The 23,217-nt window shown below is 42.5% G+C and overlaps 1 long non-coding RNA gene across 1 annotated transcript; it reads right to left on the reverse strand.

The window, feature by feature from the left end:
* Positions 1-22,381: 22,381 nt before the first annotated feature.
* LOC138520145 (uncharacterized) lies at positions 22,382-22,714 on the reverse strand. Its single transcript, XR_011282809.1, has 2 exons — positions 22,624-22,714; positions 22,382-22,541 (listed from the first exon to the last, which is right to left on the reverse strand). It is a non-coding gene; the product is annotated as an uncharacterized lncRNA (long non-coding RNA).
* Between the last annotated feature and the right edge of the window lie 503 nt (positions 22,715-23,217).

The raw sequence follows: 23,217 nt of genomic DNA on the forward strand, positions 1-23,217 counted from the left end.
GCCACCACCCACAGACCGATGGTCAGACGGAGAGAACGAACCAGACCCTTGAACAATTTCTACGATGTATGTTGCACCAATCGGAGGGTAATTGGAAGGATATTCTGTGGGTGGCTGAATATGCTTATAATAACTCGATGCACTCTGGAACGGGTCAAAGCCCCTTTTTTTACCCTATATGGACATCACCCTCGTACTTCAGACTTGGACTCACCTTCGAGCCTTGAAATGCCCGTAGTGGATCATTTGCATTCTACGATAACTCAAGCCTTCAAGGATGCAACTGCACATTTGCAACATGCGAAAGAGAAATACAAAAAGAATGCAGATCTACATCGAAAGGAGGCGCCTCCGTACCAAATTGGGGATCAAGTATGGTTGGCTACCAAACACTTATCGCTCAAGAGACCTCAAACTTTTAATCCAAGGTATTTAGGCCCTTACTCAATCAAAGCTATAATTAACCCCGTAGCAGTCAAGCTCGATCTACCAGCCAACATGCGGATTCACCCCGTTTTTCATGTGTCACTTTTGAAACCAGTACAACAAGGAACCAGATTAATAAAGCCACCAGACCCAATCCTGATAGATGGAGAGCCAGAATTCGAAGTAAAGAACATTTTGGATTCCAAAATCTTAAAATCAAAGCTTTTCTATCTAATTGATTGGAAAGGGTACGGGCCTCAGGAAAGGTCTTGGGAACCCAGTGATCACGTACATGCACCTCGGCTGGTAAAAAGGTTCCATCGGAATTTCCCAAACAAACCGAAACCTCCAGAAGGAACGACCTTGGGAGGGGCCTTGGGTGGGAGTGCTGTCATGATGCCTACCCCCGGAGCATCAGGCCAGGCCCAGCACCCCCGGAAGCAGGCATCATGCCCTCGGGTAAAAGCCCAGCGGCCCCTTATAGGGACTCTTTGGACTCAGTCCTGGCGCCTTTGGCGCCAGGCTCATGTTGGACATCAGTCCTGGCGCCATAGGCGCCAGGCTCATAAAGGGAGGTGTTTTGTGCACTTACCTGATGCAGACCATGCTGCACGCTTCAGGCCTCCCTGAGACCTGAAAGGGACTATTTTTTCATAGGGACTATTTTTTCACTCGGGCGTGGCCAGGGAAGGATACATACCTAGTTGGGGAAGGATACATACCTGGGACTTCTTTGGAGGCTATTTAAGCCACGCCCAGACAGCAGCTCATGCTTCGCATTGTCCTGCTTCCTGCAGCTTAACGCTCACCGTGTCTGCTCCTGCTCCTGGACTACAGCCACGCCCGTCTTGAACTTGGAAGACCTGCAAGGAAGGAAGAGAAGAGAAAGGTGAAAACCAAGGATTATTTCAAGCTTCTTACCTGCATCCGGAATCTTCTCGCCAGCATCCCTGAAGGAAGACTTCAATTTAAAAGCATTGCGTTGCTCGCTGCAGCGCCACGCTTCACTCACCTGTCCTGTCCTCGAGACATCTCCCGGCTCCATCGCGGCTGTCAGCATCGGACGCCACATCTCTGCACCTAGGGGAGAGAGGAAGAAACAAAAGGTGAGCAGAAGGACACACAGAAGGAAAGCCTGATTAACAGCCATAATACTTACCGGCTTTTCTTCCACATTTCGGGTCGGCGCCGCCCCGTTGGCAGGTACCGTACCCCGGCCCCTATGGGGAAAGGACTAGAGACATTTCAGAGGAATGATAAGGACATCTAGAGGGATCGCCCTCATTACTACTCACCTCGGCAGGTTAACCCCCGACGCATCGCCTTCATTCTGCACCTGAAATAAAGGACAGATCACAGGTGAGAAAGACAGCATAAAGGGGGCCTCACTTGAACTTTGAACTTTCATACTTACGGCGCATCACTCAGGAAAGTCAAGTGGATTTTGCCAGTGCCATTCTGAAAACCACTGAAGTAACTGGACGAACGCGCGCCCCTGCACCAGAAGCAGGATGGAGAGTTCAACCTTCCAAACCATAAGGTGAGCTTAAACCGGGTTTGGAGGAATAGAGAGGAACGGAGGGGGGAAGGGGGGAGCTAGCACACCATTCTGCAGACTGTTAATCCCCTTTCTCATCTGCAGAAGGATATTCCTACGGGCCAAGGAAGCACGATTTGGAGGTCCTGTCCAATCGGTGTTCCGGGTCCTGCGCATCACACTAGAAGAGGCCGCAGTAATCCAGACTAGATCAGCGCCCCCGTGGGAACCAGGTGGGCGTTACAGTAATTCTCTTAGTTTCCACAACCGTGATCAATGTAGTGACTGCATAAGCGGCTGTGAATGTACCATCCGGAAGTTTAAGCAGGAGCCGTCACAAAACAGCTCTCCTTGCGGATTATCCAAAGGAGTAACTTTCAAATCAATTCTACCCTTTGTTTCTTGTTCGGTCGTATACAAACAATCATGTGACTCTTCATCGCCACAAGTTCGGAAAAGGTAGGAGTTCAGCCGGGTTAAGGACACAACACCTCTTAATTTGAATGTGAGGAGCAAACAAGATCAATTCATGTCTTGTCAACTGTGCAGAAGTGAGATGTTGCGTTTGAGTTCGGTTCAATAGAACATCTACAGAGTGAGGTACCATCAGGGTTAGATCATGGCCTAGGACCATTCACTCACTCTGCTTTACAGACGCAGCAGCAGCAGCGACAGCGCGCAAACATCTTGGCAAAGCGCATGCTACAGGATCAAGGGCGTAAGAATAGTAACCGCACAGCCTATTCTTCCCTCCATGTTTCTGCGTTAATACAGCCAAAGCAAATCCATCACATTCATGCACAAACAACAAAAGGCCTTTTCATAGTTTGGTGTGCCCAAAACTGGTGCAGAGCATAATGCAGTCTTAAGCAAGTCAAACGACTGCTGATGTACCGCGTTCCATGGCAATGGAGAAGAAATGCCCTTCTTTGTCAAAGGCACCATCGGTTTGATCACTAGTGAGAAATTCGGGATCCACAACCTACAGTAAGAAGCCATACCTATCAAGGCCCTAACTTCCTTCTGTATATTTTGGACAGACATGCCAGAAATGTGTTTTATTCTTTCAGGTGTCAATCTTCTTCCCTCCTTTGACAGGAGATAGCCTAAATAGGTGACCTCCTGACAACAATATTGAAATTGTTTAAGCGAAGCTTTGAGACCATGCTTAGCTAGATGAATAAGTCATAACACAGTGCCCTCCTTACTGGCACTCTCAGAGTCAGCAGCTAGAAGCAAATCATCAACGTACTGAAGCAAAGTACAGGTAGAGGGCAATTCAAGGGTATCAAGTTGTTCTTTCAAAGCCCTACTATAAATACTAGGACTCTCTGTGTACCCTTGAGGTGCACGAGTAAATGTAAACGAGCGTCCCCCTAAGGTGAACGCGAACAAATATCTACTATCCTTGTGTATAGGAATACTAAAGAACGCATTCCTTAAGTCCACAACACTAAAGTAAGTAGCTGTAGCTGGAATCATGGTTAGAATTGTCGTTACATCAGGCACAATTGGAAATTGTGGTGCCACAACTTTATTAATGGCACGTAAATCAATTATAAAACGGAATGAAATTACATTATTGCCTTTCTTGTACACGGGTAAAATCAGACTATTACACAAACTTCCTGAAATTTCTTCAATCACACCGCGATGCACAAAATCAGAAACAATAAATTTCAAAGCTTGCTCGCCCTCAACCGAAAACTTATACTAGGGAATGCGTGGCAGCTCAATTCCATGTTTCAAAACTATTTTAACAGGCTCAATCTGTAAAATACCGACATCATTGTCGTCGACAGCCCACAAGCTCTCTGGTACATCAATGAATTCCGGAGGCAAAGGTCTAGTCAAAAATTGCGAGGCAGAACATTGCTGTGGTGAAATCGTCAAGCGCACTCCATCAGAAGAACAATAAATCACTGCATTTAATTCTTTTAACAAATTCAACCCCAGCAAGTTCTCTCCACAATCCAAAGTCAACAGAAATGGACACTGGTCCGTAAAGGGACCCAAAGAAATAGGTACCGGCATAGAAACCGGACAAAGAACTGGTGTGCCGGAAAACCCTACGGAAACATTGGTTTGCCCTGACAGTGGAATGTTTGGAACCCGCGAATGATCAATGGAACACTTCTGTGCTCCAGTGTCTATCAAAAACTGATGTTTCCTATTTCCCACCACCATTTCAACGTAGGGACCTTTCTGATTGACGGGAATAGGTGTAGGTTCCAAACCCTGCTTCGGGCAATCATAATGAAACAGAATATCATCAAAAGGAAGCTCTTCAGAAAAATATGCAGCGGAAGGATGATCAAATATATTCTTGGTGTCCGCACTCGGAGTCTGATTGTCCTGCAAAAAAGGTTACTGAGGGTCCTGTGTAAACTGACCTCTACCAGGGCCCCCTACGCCGGGGCGACCTCTGGATCGCCTACCCATATTACCAAATGTATTATTCGACCTTTGTTGAAGGACGGGGCATTGTGCTCGCCAATGACCCTCTCGACGACAATAAGCACACTGGTTAATATTCACAGGACCCAAGGGCACATTCCCGTGCGGGACATACTGACCTCTAACCTGAGAACTACCCCCTCTGGGGACCCTAACAATTTGCTGCAATAGCACTTTAGTTTTTAAATCGCCTTTCCGTTTTTCAATCCTATCTTTTTCATTATTGACACGGTTCTCATAGTACTGAGCCATGTGCAGTACTTCTGATTGTGATTTCGCCTGCCAAGTGCTCTCAGAAGACATAATTTGTGACTGGATGTTAGGCAGCAATCCACGTATAAATTTGTCCACAAATAATCTTTTCCCAGACTCTGTGCCTAAACCTTGTCCACTGAAATCCGAGAATACATGTTCAAACCGATTAAAGAACTCGGTGGCACCTTCAGACTTTCCTTGGACACAGGCCGTAAGCTTGTCCCAAATAATTCTCTTTTCGGGAATTATGTTTTTTAATTTAGCAATGATTCCATCAGGCAGAGTTAATATCACCTGTTGCGGTCTTTCGCCAGCTGGCCTTTCCCCATCGTGTCTTGTTATATTCGCCCATCTATCTCCCAACCCGGGTACATCGTCAATAGTTCTAACTTGTTTCCATAAATCAACGGGCAGGAGTACAGGAAACAACAAATCAATGTCACCTAAGGTGAACAAGAGGACTGCAAAACGGATTCTATCTCTTTATAGAACCCTGTCGGATTTTTCCTAATATCGGGGATAGATTGCCTAATAGTATTCACTTCCTGTCTTGAGAACGGGACGTGAACAAACTGTGATACATAATGTGCAGGAATGTTTATCAGCGACTATATTATTTACAGCATCGGCCGCAACCTCAACCTTCGGGACAAATGTCGGAGGAACCTCTCTCATAGGCAACTGAGAAATAGGTGACTCCGAACGCTTACTAAGCAACAGAGCCAAGTCGAGCGCTAAAGCAGTCGAATAAGTGCCAAGTGAAAAAGCTCTCTTATAAATGCTCAGTAACTCTGTGGGACAACTAATATTCCTTTTTACACATTCATCCTGCAAGTATTTTACCATTACCTGTATCACTTTCCTCTGCATTTCTTACGTATATTGACTGTATGTGTCATATACCTCAACTGGAGTTATCGTTATGTCCGAAATCCATCTAATCGCGTCTTTCTTACAAATTCGCATTTCCTCCGATATCGGTTTACGACACGGAAGGAACCGTTTCTGTACATACATATTCTCCTCTTCATCATCCTCTTTCTGTAACTTTTCTATCTCCTTTCTATACCCAAATAACCTCTCGACATGCTCATTTATCTTCTCCACAGTGTCTCTAGAAAGCGCTAGAGTATTTAGATCCTCAACCCTTGCAGAACATCTGCATTATTTAATCTTCCCCATATTATACATAACTGAATCCCGAAATCTTCAATAAAAACATTTTTCTCAGGAAAATTATCCGTATTACAAAGTGTGGCAAAAACACTAGCTTGATCATCCTTCTCGATACAATGCTTAGCCCATGCAATTAACTCACGTTTCTTCTCCGCCGGTACAGTATTGCGAGTGACGACTTTTGTTCCTGTACCATGATCGATTACAAGCGGCCCAGGACCACTTGGAAGAGAAGGAGCAGGCAAATTCGATGGAGGTACTGGTGTGATAAAAAGAGGCAGAGGAGCAGGTGGAGGGACAAAAACCAGAGGAATAGGAACAACAGGTTGAGCAGGAAGAGCAGGAATAACAGCAGGAAGAGGTACAGCAGTGGGAAGAGGAACATACAGAGGTGGCGCAGAGGCACCAGGCCTTCGTTCATTTAATATTTTGTCAATAAACTCATCAGAAATATGAAAATCTTTAGAAGGATAGATTTTCTGAATTCCAAGTGAGAAAGCCCTATCCATATTTTTAGTCGCCACAGACTGTTTGTTTTGGTCATATAACAATGCTTTTTCAGCGTTCGTTTTATGACGACGTGCATGTTTCTCTCTACCTTTAAGTTGTTGCAAAGCTTCTTTTTTCCAATTCTGCAAAACATCAAATGCTGCAGGTCTAGCCTTTTTCTTTAACAAGACTGACTCTAAATATTCAATACGAGGGATCTCAAAACTACCATTGATTGGCCACTGACGTTCGGAGGCATGTCTGGTTTGTCTGTGCCAAATATCATTAAATACTATACTTCCAATGCCATACTTACAGTACATAGTACATGCCGGCGACCGCTCCTGTGGTGCGGGACGGCTAAATTCCGAAGATTGTCTATCACTGCGGAATAATGCCCTAAAGCAGGTAGACAATTTCCCAGGCATATCTCAAATTCTTGGTGTTAACTGGTCAATAATTGTGTCTGCAGATACAATGCACCAAAATTCAAATTGTCAGTGTTAAATTAAGAAACGGGTCACAACTCACCTGACCAAACCTAAGGAGGACCGATCGGTACTTCTAAGAATCTTACCTAACTAATCTCACCTCGTGTATGGTGATTTCGGCAAATCTGCCCGCCTCGATAAGTGGACCCTCGTCAAGATGCCGTCTCAGACCACACGCTTATCGTCCTCGGTTCGGGTCGTGCAGCGCTGCTGAGGTGTCGCGTCTCGTTCAGCGGGCCCCTTATGTCACACCGTCCGATCCCGGTCCGATAGCGTGTGTCAACCTTCAACAATCCGGCATCAATCTTGAGGGTCCCTATTCTGGCAGCAACTGTGAAAACAGAAAAAGAATATCGAGGCTGAGTACCCCAAAAGGAAATACACCGAACACGGGTTACAAAGGAACATACAAAGCACTTTATTTTATACTGAATCCAGTTACAAAAACAGAGCAAAATCAGATAGCTATCGGCCCTGAGTACAACACAACAAACTCCAGCGTGGTTCAGTGTGTTCAGTGAGAGACGCTGTACATTAGAATGCATTTGCTTTTTATACATTTAGTGGGCGCGATGCCCAGCCCCACTTCGGGTTAATATTCCTTTTAATACATCACCGATCTAGGGTTCGTGCCAAGTCTCAAATAACCGCATATAACTGGTTTGCCTTTAATACATGTATCAACAAGCGTATGCAATAACTGTGTATTCTAAAGTTTTCCATGCAGGCCTTCCTAAACATTAATACAATGTAGTTAAAAAGATGTTCTTCGTTCAGTATTTGAATACATTGTCTCAACATATGCTCGTGGATTAGTTTCATTGCACGAGTAATCCTTCTACACATAGGTCAATGAAGGACAAGGTCTCAGTTCATGACCTCAACAAGTGGCCTGCAGGCAAATTACACATTAGCTATGTACAGAGGCCAAGACGGCCATGTTGTATTCTGGAATGACATCGTCCACCATTTTAGCTCACAGGGTGACTTTTACACAACGAATCCTAAAATGGCGGTTTGACCTAAAATGGCGGCTTACATGGATTCAAGATCAGGACCTAGCAACACAGATTTCTTTCGCAAGCGACTTTCGAGCAGCTTGGCGTAGGCCAATATTAAATATATTTATTACAATAGGAGGCACGGTCTACTTTCTATTTCGACAGGCTAAGTGACAGCATGGGCCCCTCATATTTTCTTTCTATAGTGCATATATGCTCATAATGAATGAGAGCTAGTCTGTTTTAAAGAGAATCCTATGGCTCTTCAATTACTTTGTAATTGTAAACTATAGTTTGCCAGTTTTGGACTCATTACCGAAAATGTAATTTCAGATGACATGAATCTTCGTGATATTTGACAGTCTGAAGAGCTGCTGGTTCATTTATATTTGGATACGAAAGATTGGCATGAGTTTTTCTTCTGAATGCTTTTTTTATTTGTTTTCTCTATAAATTGCTTTTAGGGTTTTGAACGAAAATATAGTATTGTTTAAATTAATCATAGAAAGATAAAAAATTGATCAAATTTGCAAACATTTTCACAATTCTTCCAAGAGCATTTATAATGCAAAAAAAAGGTTATGTTAAAGATCTGGAAAAGAAAACTGAAGTCGCAGGAGGACAATTGGCAAATAGATATGGCTAATGTGCTATTACTTAATTCGAAAAACTGCAACTTAACATGCGAGAGAATTTGCACAGATTTGACAGAATTCAGTCCTCGTTGGTTGATTGTTAGTCCTGAACTTTCACAATGTGCTCATGCCTTGGTAACTGGTTTATGCACCCCCCATGCCTGGTCTTCTCCCTTCGTTTCCTTGGTGTATAATATGGCCTGTAAAACTTTAACATGTTTCTGCTGAAACTCTTGATATTATAGTTCAATACATTTTATATTTATGGAAATACAAATAAATATAGTAAACATATGTTTCTAATTGAGGGATTTGGTTCTAATCATCAAGCCATGAAGCAAATACAAAAAATCAAAAGTAACCCCACTGCAAATAACATGTTATTAAACGATCACAAGGGTATTCCGTTTCAAGCTCTGGTGCAACGTGTTACAAAACTCTAAATAAATAAATAAGATATGGCACAACAAGCACACAAACTATGCCTCATATAATGGCACTTTTTCATCACAACATGACCTTTCCGCAAGCAAAGTGAAGCGAAATGTTTTGGAAAGGTGTTTACACTACAAGAGAAGTGTTCATAGGCTTTGCAATGATTTAATAACTGCAAACAATCAAAGTGAGGATACTGATGATTTGTTCAAATGTTGCTGAAGGCAGTTCTAGCTGCTTGGGGGAGCAGTGTCTAGCACTGTGTCATGCTACGTCCGTTCAGGTCTACACGGGCCGAAGCAAGGGAAGCGAAACATCTAAAGCAGGTAAATCATAGGAATCATTACATTCCTCCAGCTTTTTCCAGGTTTTTAATCCAGGGGAATAACTGACACCCCAGCTGCCCAGTGGATGCATTGGAGCCCTCACATTTCAAGGGTCCACAAAGCCTGTGTAGGTCTGGAGGTGCACAGAAAATCAGGGCCCCCGTCACCATGTTCACCACACTTCACAGGATTGTAAACGAGCAATCACCAGGGTTAATCGAAGAAAAATACAAAAGTGATCCAAAAAGGAGTTTCCACTATGCAGGAAAGAACACAGCTTTATTGATCACTTAGCTGGGAGAAGAACAGACAGCTCCGTGGAACTGAACTGGAAACTGTTGTCAATTCCACCCCAATTAGGTGGTTACTTCCCTAAAAAGCTCATTGCGAAGTCTGGTCCTTTGTCAGAAAATAACACCTCAAACACTTGTGATGAATACGCTGGAGTCATCACTGATAACCCGGCAGTGACGTCTTCCCATGTGGCAAGGGGACGGCAGTCGCTATCTGATCCTAACCTTGGGGGAGGATAAATGGGGAAGAATCAAATGGGAAGAGACAGCTGTCAGGGAGATGAGGTGACTCCATCTGACGAGATGTGGTATTCTTCCCTTTCTCCTGAAGATCCTGTAATACCCCAGTTCGTGATAGATTGTTGTCATCCCACAAATTCCCCTTATTGTAAAAACCAGAAACCCCTTCCTTAATGTTACTCTAGACAAAATTCCATATGTGCCTCAAACATTCGCAACACACACATAGCATCTCCTGTTTCTCTATATAAAACATTTGAACAACATCATTTTAGAAATCCAATAATATCTACGAACTTCAGCTCCCTAAAGTACTGAGACGAGGTAGAGGAGGAAGGAGTTGATGCGAACAAAGAGAAACTATAGACCTAATGTGCAGATTAATTGTTTGGATGATCCTAAAGTGTGAGGGACATTTAAAAATGGCATCCACACTCAAAGCAGCTGAACGGGAGAGAAACGTGCCAGAGAAAGTCGAGAGAGAGAGAGAGAGAGAGAGAACAAACGGGAACATCCATGCAGTGGCTCTCGAAGGCGAGTTACACATACCAGCGTGGCGTGAAGGAAGGTGAGATGCAGCAGGCATACCTGAGGGGTCATGTAAGTGCTGGGAGCTTCAGCGGAGCTCCTGGAGGTATGGTTGTGCCGAGAAGCATCATTCGCCAATCCAAGCCACAAAGGGAAGCAGGTGGCTGAATGCAGAGCTGCAGGAAACACTGGAGAAACATTCACATTTTGCAAGCACCTGTCCCAGGGAGGAAGCTTAACCGCAGTGGCACGCCATATGTTGGAGATGCTGCAAACTACGGGTGAGTCTGCCCAGAGCCATTATGGACCCCGGGGAATGCTGACACGCATGTAATCAAGTGAGTGAATTATGTGAGACTGCTATTATCGACAATGCTCAAAGGCAGTTTAAATACAGACAAAACCCAATGTTAAACAATGCCCAAAAGGAAGAATATTTGAATGCCAACAAGATAAAGTGCAGAAACAAAATCTGAACAAATATTTATGCATGAAATGTCAATGTGGGGGAAAGCTGGAGCAAGTGTTACCCTAAGTAAACATATTGAAACACAACAAAGGTGATACAGCTGTGACATAGTGAAAAGGGCAGTGAAACCAATAAGAAGTCATGGTAAAAGGAGTACACCAGACAGTTGACATTTGGGGAAGGATACCTGCCAGGGAAGTATACCAGGTGATCGGCAGGACCTCAAAAATGATTCCTGGCAGGGGAGTATACCAGGCAATCCACCAAAGTTGTATAAAGTCTCAACAGTGTAGCAAGATACCTAGCAGGGGAGTATAACTGGGAATCTAAGAAATTCATAAAAGAAGACCTGGCAACCGAATACTCCAGGTATTATGAAACTGTATAAGAATGGTAAAACTCTGGGGAGGTACCTGGAAGGGGAATATGCCAGGGGATCTGAAGAACCTATAAAAGGATTCCAACAGTTCCATCAAAGTGGTAGAGGAAAATTTAACGGAACACCGTCTTTCATCGCGGGATGTTTTTTCACAGGGGTTTTTACCATGATTAGGGTGGGTAGACAAATATATATTTGCAGTGTGGGTGTTTGAGAATAGCAAAAGAATTAAAGGGGATGGTGCTTTCGGGGGGGACCCCCCAACAAAAAAAACATTTTTTTTTTTATTATTTATTTTTTTTATTATTTCATTTAGTTTACACAAACTTTTTGAAACATGAAAGGTGAAAAAGAAAAGAAGAAGAAGAAAAGAAGAAGAAAAAAAGAAAAGTTTCTATACTACAATGTGTCCGAGAAGCAGAATTTAGGCAGAATACATCTCAATCACATTATTTTTTGCAACAATTTTAATGTCCTTTGTTGCTAGCCTTCTACTTCCTGATTTCCGGTCCATATTTTGATTTGCAGATTCTGCTTCTTTCCGAGAGTGGGTCATCCAGTTTTCCTTATTCCCACCTATTTGGACTCTGCTTCCGTAGCACATGTAGCATTTTTCACCTTGTTGAATTAACCAAGTTAATTTAGATTTTTTAGCGCAAGCTCCAGATTTTGTAGGAAGTTAGTCAATCCAAAAATGTCTTTTTCTCGCGGGTTGAAAAATTTGCGCCACAACTCATCACCACACAGGGTGGAGTATTGTTTTGCTAAGTTTCCTAAATGCACAGATCTTATGTCTTTCAGGTTTTCGCAGTACAGTACAAGATGTTTGAGCGTCTCTTGCTGTTTCGTACAAAATCGACAACTTAGTGATGCTGACGCATTTCGAGTTCTTATGGCATAACTTACTCTTGTGTTAAATAGATTCATTCGGAATTTCATGTACGTCACTCGATGTCTAGTACTCGGTGATTTCATCAAGTATTGTAACATTACGTTCCGATCTTTAGCCTCTATTGCGGCATCTTTCATTAATTTATGCCGATTTCGCTCATCAACTGTTAAGCACCAATCCAACTCCCATAACTTTTGCTTAACAGAATTTGGATTGGTTTCCAAGGTGTTTTGGTCAGTGCCCATCTCCGCTAGCTTGTTTTTACAACCAGTTGCCCATTTCGATATGACTGATTCCGGATTTCCCTTCAAAGCATCCTGTAGTATTTTATACTGGGGTAAGCAGTCATTCATAGTTATCTTCCTATATATGGATAACATGTTCCATAGGACTCGGGCCTGCATAGATATTAGATTGAGTTCATATCGAATGCAGGCACTCGAGATTCCCTTTTGTAAGTGAAGAACTCGCCTCCAGTATTGGTTTTCCATTTCTGGCCATTGGGTTGCAGATACTCCTAGTGCACTTTCTGCACTGTATATCAGTGTTGGTATAACTTTTTGATTATAGTGGGCTAGAACAGGTAGGAGCGAAAATTTCCCAAACTTTTTGTTTATAATAACTCCTTGACATGCTAGCTGTCTGCATTTTTGTTTTGCGTTCTCTGCCCACGGTGAGTCATTTATGTTACTGTTGATCCACATTCCTAAGTATTTTGCTTTTTTCACACATCTTAAGTTGTCTTTATATAAGCTCCATTTAGGTGCACAATTTTTATTTTGCTTGTTATTTCTTGTGAGGTCTTGAAAAATTATTATTTCTGATTTTGCGGAGTTGATTTTTAATTTGTTTTTCTCCACATAGCTTTCTAAGGCTCTTAGTTTTCTTGTCAGACCAATTGGGGTTAAATCTAGCAAAGGGATGTCATCAGCGTATAGCATCCAGTTTACCTGTGAACCATTAATTTTGGGTGGGAAGGAAGTTATGGATTCTAGACTTTCTCCAATATCAGACAAGAACAAGGCGAACAGCGTGGCTGCTAGGGGACAGCCTTGTTTCACACCTTGGTTTGTTCGTATTGCCTTACTTAAAGTTCCGTTGGAGTCCAGTCTGACCTTAATTTCTGTATCTGTATGCAGTTCTTTTATTGGTTGAAGTAGATTTTCGGGACAATTCCATTTTTTCATCTTACTCCAAAGTAGCTCTCGATCAATTGTGTCGAAAGCACTGGATAGATCCACAAGCACTACATAAATTTTCCTATTTTGGCGGATAGCTTCCATTTTTAGGAAATTGAGGATCGTTAGGTTTAGGCCACATCCGACCCCTTTTACAAATCCTGATTGCCGCGGATCATATCGTTTGGTGTCCATAATCCAGTTTGTTAATTGGCTTTGCAGCTGGGAAGCAAAGATTTTTCCCACCACGTCAAGGAGCGCTATAGGCCGATAATTGCTTGGGTCATCACGCTTCCCTTTTTTAAAAATCGGTATAACAATAGTGCTCTTCCAAGATGTAGGAAGTTTTCGGTTCTCTAGGATATTTGAAAATAACAGATAACAGAATTCTGTCCATAATTCAGGCTGTTGTTTTAACAAGTGATTAGTTAACCCATCAGGTCCTGGGGCTCTTGATGTACTTAGTCTCATGATATTTTGAGAGATATCTTCTTTTTTTATAACGATTGACCACTCACTCTCCGGTGTAGTGGACACTTCTGTTTTGATGTCGTTGTTATAGAATGTTCCCGCATAATGTTTCACCCATAATTCTTCAGGTATTATGTTTTTCATTATGGCACCTTGAGGAGTTGAGATGTTGTTCAGGTAGGACCAAAACTCACTTGTGTTTCTTTTAGCTAATGTTACCATCATGCTTTCCGCATCCCGTTGCAGCATTATGTGTTTGTGGCTAAGGAGCCAGTTCTTATAGATTTGTTTAAGATGTTTCACTGTACTTTTGTTGCTCAAGTCTGTTTTCTTTTTTTTGAGCGTTCTTAGTTCTTTGTTCAGTTTTTTTTTCTTTTCATTTAGTTCTTCATCCCATACATGTTGGTTTCTGAAATCCGATCTAGCTTTACAGGATTTCTTCTCTCGATATATCTCTAAAAGGGATATATATTCAATTTTATCTGCCTCTGATGTTTCTACCAGGGATTTTAGCAATGAATTCACTTTGATCGCATTTAAGCATAATCGATTGCGACCAGGTTCTATCATTAAATCATTTTTGGCAATTTCAACTCAGGTTCTCATATATTCTGGCTTCCAGTACAATTTTACTAGACTGTGGTCACTATGTTTCATTTCAATAATTTTTAGCTGTGTAGCTTCACTTTTCAATTTTTCATTTGAGAACATATAATCTATGGTTGATCTTAGCGCGTTTCTCCGCCATGTTGGTTGAGGCGGGATGTCCCCCATGATTTCCCCATTCATCATCTGTAGATTCCAAGATTTCATTTCGTTCAACCATAGCTTGGCCACTTGATCTCTCTCTTCTTCCTTTCCATCCTTTCTACTTGGTAGACAATTTATGTTAAAATCGCCGCATATTAGGATGTTTGCGTTTTCTTCCGTCCTCTTAATGTTACAAATGATTTCTGCGATGGTTTCAATAAACAGCTCTGCTTTAGTTGCGGCATGTTGCCAATAAATATTTATCAGCATTAATAGGTTCTCATTTTTTCTTGTACTCATCGATGTTTTGATTTTAGAGACTTGTATGTATGATGAAATATTAGTTGAAGATAAGATACGTATGCCACTTTTGATTTTGGCAAGGGTCATCATTCCTGACATGGGCCGTCCCTTTTTCCCTTTTAGTGCCTCGTTAAATGCAATCTCAAACCCATTTACAATTGGAGTGTCTGTTAGCCATGCCTCTTGTAAGCATAGTAAGTCAATATCTTTTAGTTCATTTGGGATTTCTCCAAGCAGATGCATGTAGCCTCTTGTGTTCCATGAGGCTATGCATATCTTGCCGGACTCGTCAGCCTTTTGGCATTAGCTATTATTAATGTTGTTAATGGTTTTCGCGACCCACGTCCAGTCATGGTCTTCATTACTCGTTGGGGCGTTCTTCTGGCCTTTGGTGTCAGTATTTCCTGTCTTAGTTCCAGTTGAGACTGTCTTCGTTTCCTTGTTCCCAGGGATTTCTCTCTCAGGCGAGGCGTGTTTGTTCTTCGGTGTCTTTGCTTCTGTCTCTTTTGCGGCTCCTTTGTTATACGTAAATTTTGAATCATAAGAACATCTTATTTCCTTTGATGATTGTTTCTCCTTTGTATGTCGGATCTCATTTATATCAAACCCTAGGGAGTTAAAGGTTGAGCCAGCCTGTAGGAGAGAGTCCCGAATGAGTTTGGAGGCTATATGAAGTATCACGCAGTCATTGTTTTTTTCATCCTCAAATTCGACTACTTGTATGTCTTCGGAGACCACTGTTCTAAGTTGCGGGATGTGGTGTATTAGTCTCATTACGTTTTTCCTATTTAGTAAGAGACCATCTTTTTCTCTCACTATTCGCTCCACACGTACGAGATACTTCCCTGGTTTCGTAAGATTCTGGATTTGGAGACCAGGCTTTTTACTGTCGGTTGTGGACATTTTTATGTTAGATTTGGATTTTTCAAACATTCCTTGATGTAAATTAGGCGGTATCTTTGAATGCCTCATCTGTTCATGGGCTTGTTGCAAAGAAATTAACTCATTTAGATTAGCATCTTCCTTTTTGGGCTTTGTTTCGTCGGAGATCTTAGCTGGGATTAAGCCCAGATCCATCAGGGCCATTTTGGCTTCCAGAGCCTCAAATTCTTGTTCGTATTTCCACAGATCCAAGTTTCGTGATATAAGTTTATCATTGAAGTGCTCACAATTTCTACTTGCTATTGTTAGCGCTCTTTTCTCCTCTAGCGTTATACAGGTCGTTGAGGTTTTAATTGCCGGTTTTGGGAGGAGAATGTCTTGCCTTAAATGCTCCATGGTAATGCATCGTTGCTGATGCTCAGATTCTTTGGTTGCCAACTCGCTGGTTTTACCTAATGGAGTATCATGAAAGATAGGTTGCTTCTTGCAAGTTTTCTTGACCTCCGATGATTTCACTTCCTGCAAGGGGGAACTAAGGTCAATATTAATTACAGCTTCTGCCAGTAGACCGTCTTCATTCCTTGTTAGACCTGGAGTCTCGGTCCAGCCATTTTTGTCGCTTTCGCTCTGCTCGTATGTCGAGAGATCTAATAGGTCTTCTATAGAGCTCTCCTTTCCAATAATTGTGCCTTTTTCAACTTCTTGGCTGGTCTGTTGTCCAGTTGGTTGGTTTGGCATTTGTGTACTGGAATGGTCATTAGTGATAACTCCGGAGAGTTGCTTGGTAGTTGTTGTGATGCTAAAGCCTTTTATATTTCTTAGGAAGGAGCGCACACTAGATCTTTTTTGGTTTTTACTCTTTCTCCTGTTCTTGGTTTTTTTCAAGGTTATCAGCCCTTCTTGGTTATTATTTATTTTTTTTTTGAATCGCCGAATTTTTAGGTTAAAAAATTGAGAACATCTCCTTTGAGGTGGATGTGGGCTGTTTTTCCGACACTACTTCGGGGTTGTTCAGGTCACCACCAATACCTGTTTTTCGGTGATCACAGTCTGTCGAGGTATCTTTAGGAATCGGCAATTTTGCAGATAATGGGTCTTTTTTGGGGTGAGTCTGGTCAGTTTTCACATTGGGGCTAACACACACTGGTTGATCCAACGTGGCTTTCATCTCATTTTCCAGCAAGGCTGCGGGACTGTGAACTGGATGTAGTTCGCTGTCACCGCCAGTAATACTACATCCTTGAGCTTCGTTTGTTCTTTTCAGTTTTTGTTTACATTAAGACGGGAGATCAAACATACCTCCGTTCCTATGGTGTGGTTTTTGAGTGTTTGAGTTTAGTTCCTTGTCGGTCAGAGGCTCCACAGTTTGTTCAGTGTTCTGTGGTGTGTTAATTTCAGTTGTTCCCTCAACACAACTGTCAGGACACTCGCCAATCAATTTTACTGGCTGTTCCATGGAATTAAAGTTCAACTTTTGGTGTTTTAGCAGAGCTATCGCTTCGCGCGCTACTTCTGCAAACAGACGTTTGTCACTTGCACTGTTCATAGTATGTTCTAAAATGATCTTCACATTTGTCTCGGATTTTGAATTTTCATTTAACAGAGTTTGTTGAGTTTTCATCAGCTCTTGCTCCACTGTTCTCAATTTGGTGTTCAACATCGCCAAAAGTGTTGTTTGATCCTTTATGTTATCATTCAGCTGTTCATATAATTTCATATAAGGTGACAACGAAATCGTGTGAGCAGCCATTATTAGTGTGTTTAATTCATTAGTGATTTCCTTTGATAAACATTCTGCCATCCTTTGAGTTCGAATTTTACTTTTCTTGGCAATCTTTGATCTCATACTCTGTGTTGTTAACTTAGGCTTCCTGGGGTTGTTTTCTTTAGAACGTCTTTCATCTCTGTTTAAGCCAGCTTTCAATAGTGCTGACTCATCCTGGTTTTCATCGCGCCCAATTACATATCCTTCTTTTGTGTGTCTTTTTTGCGATACAAACATTAGATCAATAGAATCGTCATTTATAGAGTTGGTTCTTTTCCTTTTTACCATAGGATTTAGCCATGTTTTTCGTATGTCCACAACCTCCCATGTTTCTGGTACCTGCTTTGGTGTTTTCGACGGTAAAGACATATTTACATCAACAACCGGCATCTGAGCCGGTGGCAAATCCATGGACAGTGCATCTGCCTCGTTGTAAGAGGTTTGCTGGCTTGCTAGTATCGTATTTATTTTAGTTAAGTCTTTAAGTACTTGGTCCGCTATAGCAAGCGAGCTCCGCCGATTAGGACTTCTCGGATTCTTTGCAGAGACAGTTTGCGATTCCTGTGTTAGCGTTTCATCTCCGTTATACCCGTTGTTGGTTCCGCTATCGGGCTCAACCTCTGCTAACGTATTTCTCTTATCTTCTGCCAGAACATTTTTCTCGACTTGGACCAGGAAGCTGTTATTGGACAAATATAGATCGTAGCTGCTGGATAACCGAGCCGGGGTGCCCACTGTGTCCGATTGATTACTCTTTTGATTTCATGTGGACATTATCATGCCCCAGCTTGCTGCCCGCTGAGGCTGATGAGGGTTTATTCAACAGCGGCTCTGCCACTCCGTATTGATAGGAGTCGATCATTTGCTGAGTATTTAGGCTGTTTGGGTTTAAATTTGTGTCATGCTTAATGATAGGTAAATCTTTTTCCGAGAATGCCGCCGGTTGGGTTTCCGAGAGCATCTCAGCATGACTTCTGTTCTTTGCATTCACTTCTTCTTGAATCGTATCGTAAGAAGGACAGGAAACTGATCCTGTGGCTGATGTCAAGGTGACATTAAATGTAGGTGAATTTATGGCCTGGCAGTCATAAAAGTTATCAGAACTAGAGGAAGAAATTGAAGTACAGGTTCTTTTGCGAGTCTTGCAGCCAACATTTTATTCATTGTTTTCATTAAAAAATCTGCGGTAAAAACACCTGCAAAAAAATATCCTGCGATGAAATGACATGGAACCAGTTAAACCATGTTACAATATACCTGGCAGGGAAGTATACCAGGGAATCTGAGAAGCACCCGAAAGAAGTCCTGGTGGGTAGATACACCAGGCACTTGGATTTGTACAAAGACTTTTAACATTGTGACAAGATAACTGGCAAGGGAGTATACCAGGAGATCTGAAGTGTTCACCAGAAGATTTCCGGTAAAGGAGTATGCCAAGCAATCTGCTAAAGAACAAGAGAAGTTAAAGAAAGCTTATTGTGGAATGTATTATATGAATAAGAACTTTGTGAATCCTGTAATTTTGTGAATCCAGTAACTTTGTGAATCCAGTAACTTTGAGAATCCAGTACAGCCAACACTTCCCTGACAAGAAAACCAAGGAAGTGTTGGATGTCTTGGAATGTATGCTTTAAACAAGAACTTTCTGAATCCAATATAACGGACCAAAGAAGCGGTTTGATAAGGGACACTTGCGTGACTCCACGAAACGGTTGTTTGAATTAGACATTTTTGTGATACTAAGAAACTGTTGTTCTAAAGAGATACTTTTGCCATCCTACCTAAATATCCAGGGGAAGGGACCCAGCCTCTGGATCCAAGGGTTTCTCCTTGGAAAACACTTTCTGCTGGATTTATCTTTATATTTTGGTTATAAACACTTTTTACTAAACATAAATCCTTGCACCTTTATTTGTTTGTTTCTAGTGTGAGGGTCCGATTAGAATGTTTTGGACACAAGGATGGTGACTCAGACTGATCTTTAGTTTTAGATTCCTAGGCAGGGAAACTCTTCTTTAGGATCGGGTTAGAGAGGTGTTTATCCAATACATTTCTATTTAATAAAGAAGTCTGACAGTGAGAAAATTACAACTTTGTGTCCGCTTCTCATTTCTGACCCCTCACGCATTCTCCATTTATAAAATACTTTCCGCATTAGGAATTTCGCTGCAAGTTTGGCATCATTATGCGCGCATGAACTTACCTCAAGCCAACATGAAAATAAACATACAACCACAAGCAAATATCGGTAAGAAGTACACCTATTTGTCATGGCGATGTAATCGATATGCAAATGTTGAAACAGCCCTGATCTCCAACATTTGCACCGGCATAAAAGTCCATGCCGGCATAAATGCTGGAGCATTTGTATGGCGGAGATGAAGGAAGGTGGTGGAAATGCAAATTGTGTCCTGCCCCTCTTCTACTCCATACTGATGATTGAAAAAGTGGGACGGTGAGAATGAAAGACGTAAAAGCCTTTATCAAGGTTTTCACGCCTTTCATTCAGGTTACACCACTTTAGAAAATGAGCTCCCTAGTGGCAATAGCAATATACATTTTATAGTTGTGGTAAACAATATTTTCATTTAATGGTGAGTAAAGTAAATAGATGAATGATATCAGTAATTGTGGTTTTATTAAAAGGTTATCTTTACAAGATAGCAAAAAAAAGAGGTGATGGCTGAAAGGTTTAGAACTAATCTCAACCCCTGGCATCGTTCTTGGCAACACACCAGGCCATCGTTCTTCACCTGCCAAACCATTACGAAAAGGGGAAAGACTGTATGCAAATCAGGCTTGGTCCCACCCCAAAAAGGGGGGTTCCAGCATGAAATGATTGGTCACATCCCTTGCGCATGAGACCACAAGCATCCCCAGACATGTTTCGGCCTTCTTGGGCTTCATCAGTGAGTAGTTGCTTGGGGCTCTAGGCCCAGCAGGCACAATACCCACGCCTGGGCATACTCAGGGTGACAAAGCAAAAACAAAAGAGGTGATGGTTAGAAGGTTTAGAATTCATGTCAACCTCTGGCATCGCTCTGGGCCATCGTTTTTACCTGCCAAGCCATTGCTGAAAGGGGAAAGACCATGTGAAAATCAGGCTTAGTCTCTCCCCAAAAGGGGCAGTCCAGCCCGAACTGCTAGATCACATCCCGTCTGCACAAGATCACAAGTATCCCCAGACATGTTCACAAGATAATCATTTGAATTGTAAGGTCGATTGAACTGGAAGGATGTTGGCATGCTTTTGGCATAGTGTAAATGTGACTGGTTTCTGTACAAAAAAGTGAAAGCATTTTCCATGATTTAACTTTTAATTTGGTGGGTTAATTCGATGTTGCCTCTCGCGAAGGTGCAGTGAAAAAAATACATCCTTCAGGAGAGGGAATGTCTTGAAAGAAATCTTACTCAAAAATTGGAATGCTGGTTAATGAATGCAAAGAAATGTGTTCCGCTGTTTGTCAGGTATTATTGTAAAAATGTTTGGAATGCAATCAACGCCGGTAGTTTTTGACCACATTCTGATCCAATAGGAAGAGGTCAATACTGACCTCCATGTGCTAATTAAGCTAAATGGACCTGGTGAGAGGGCCGTACCGGGTATTATGGGCCCTGAAGACGAGTTCAAGGCCCAAGCTCAGTGCATTAATTTAACAAGATTTATATGCCCAAAAGGTCTGGTAAGGTCATGGGTGGAGCCAATAAAGCTAGTATAACCTGCGTCACTCTTGATATTATAGTATACATAAGTGTATACTAGTTTGTGCACACATCTGCCTGGGCGGCTGCAGGGCACTGGCTTTGGGTGCACCTACTAGCCCTGGAATGCACTGTTAGAACAATCTGCGGACATTAAAACCCGATCTGCATGCTATATTGGTTCGTATAGCCCGCAGATTGTCCAATTAGAAAGCTCTTTGAGAATACTAAGGGATACAACGTGTTGTCAGAAGTGCCAGTTTGCAATGGTTTGCAAGCTGATGGCCTGCCACATTATAGCGACCTTTCACACATATATAAGTTCCCCCCCACTGCTTGCCTCATCTCTTGTAAAGGACAAGCGATCGCTTAACTCACTGAGCTATCATACCAGGTACACACAGAACCCAACACACTGAATAGGCAGAGCAGTTTTTGTTGTGTGAGTTTGTGCCAGTCCTTGGTAGCTAGAGATATAGGGCAAAGGGGTAACCTTTTTTTTGTTGAAGGGGGCCTGACTCATGAGGGTGGTTTTAGACAAGTGGAAGAAGAGAGTCAAAAGCTACCCCAGTTCAGGGACGCATTACAGCCAGGTGCGGAATGCAGCAAAAGCTAGTTTTAACAAATACTAGCCAGAACACAAGGTCACAAGATCATTGTCAACAATAATTGCGTACAACTATTGATGAGTAGTACATGAAATTGCACGATTAATTCTGCTACTAACCCTCACAATAATGTGTAGCTATTTGCGTCAATGTACCTCTTTTCTTTTGATTCATGTTTTTAAGGCCTTATGTTGAGTTCTAGGCCTACATTTTTTTGATGTCTGCCTAATATTCATTAAACCTTTCTTTGGATTGATCTCCATGATCTTGTGACCTTGTGTTCTGGCTAGTATTTGTTTAAACTAGCTTTTGCTGCATTCCGCACCAAGCTGTAAATGCGTCTCTGAACTGGGGTAGCTTTTGACTCTCTCTTCTTGCACTAGTCCTTGGTAGCTGTCACTTTCGAGAGTGAAATGTTTCACTGGCATGAGCACGTACAGGAAGCGCTCTATTTTTTGCATGGTTTCTATGCCCTCAGTTCCACTTGAGAAATGCGCTCCCCGCCTCACCGGGGTTTTAGCCAGGCCTTGTGGCTTCCTTTGCACACTGTGGTCTCTCGCACAGTAATACATGGCTGAGTCCTCTGTCTTCAGGCCGGTGACGCGCAAGTACACAAGGCCTTGTGCATTCACTCGGCTCAGGACGAATCTCCCAGTGAAGGATGGTGCATAATTAATATTTTTCTCATCCGGGTGAATTCTTCCGATCCACTCCAGACCTTTTCCGGGTGCCTGCCTGACCCAATTAATCCAGTAGCCAGTGGAGCTGGAGATTGTACAGGTCATCGTCACCGAGCCTCCGGGGGCCACAATTTGAGACTCGGACTGGAGCAGTGGGATACCTGAGGAAAAACCTATCGAAAACACAAAGATGAGACAAGCAATCACACATCTGACCCACGGAAGACAGCATGCTAAGAGCGTATTCCTACGTACCTGCGATTATGGCTAGAACAATGAGAAATGCGAAGAACGCCCTCATTTTTTAGTCAAGGGTTGAGCCAGGGCAAAAGGAAATGGGCCCTAACAAAGCGGGGGGTGTCCTTTTTAAGGGGAACGTAAACCACCGCATTTAAATATCTCATCACTTTGAACCTGAGGAAGGAAATGCTGACTCTGTAGGCTTCCATGCTTCCTGTTGCGGGAACATGCATTTACAAAGAGACTCAGTCATGGGGTGTTAGTAGCGAAACCTCAGAAAGATATCAGATAGCCTGATGGTGATGTCTTACTTTGTGCCCACCCATGAGGACCCAAGGACAAGCTAAGACCTATGACCGCCACCCCCCCCCATCCCTTCCCCCGGGTTCCGAGCCAGTGCTGCTCAGTGGAGTCTTGTTTACGCACCAGGGGCCAGGTTACAGAAATCGTGCACCAGTGCAAGTGAAACGTTGCACTGTATTAACACCATAGCACACTTTGCCCTGATGCATGAAACATGGGGCCTGATTTACAAAGCGTCTTTCAATGAACACTGTTTTGGTCTTTTTATTTACATTGCTGTACGAATTTTATGCCTTGTGCAGAAAG

The sequence above is a fragment of the Ambystoma mexicanum genome, chromosome 13 (genome assembly GCF_040938575.1).
Source record: "Ambystoma mexicanum isolate Mex_15411 chromosome 13, UKY_AmexF1_1, whole genome shotgun sequence".
NCBI classification, from domain to species: domain Eukaryota; kingdom Metazoa; phylum Chordata; class Amphibia; order Caudata; family Ambystomatidae; genus Ambystoma; species Ambystoma mexicanum.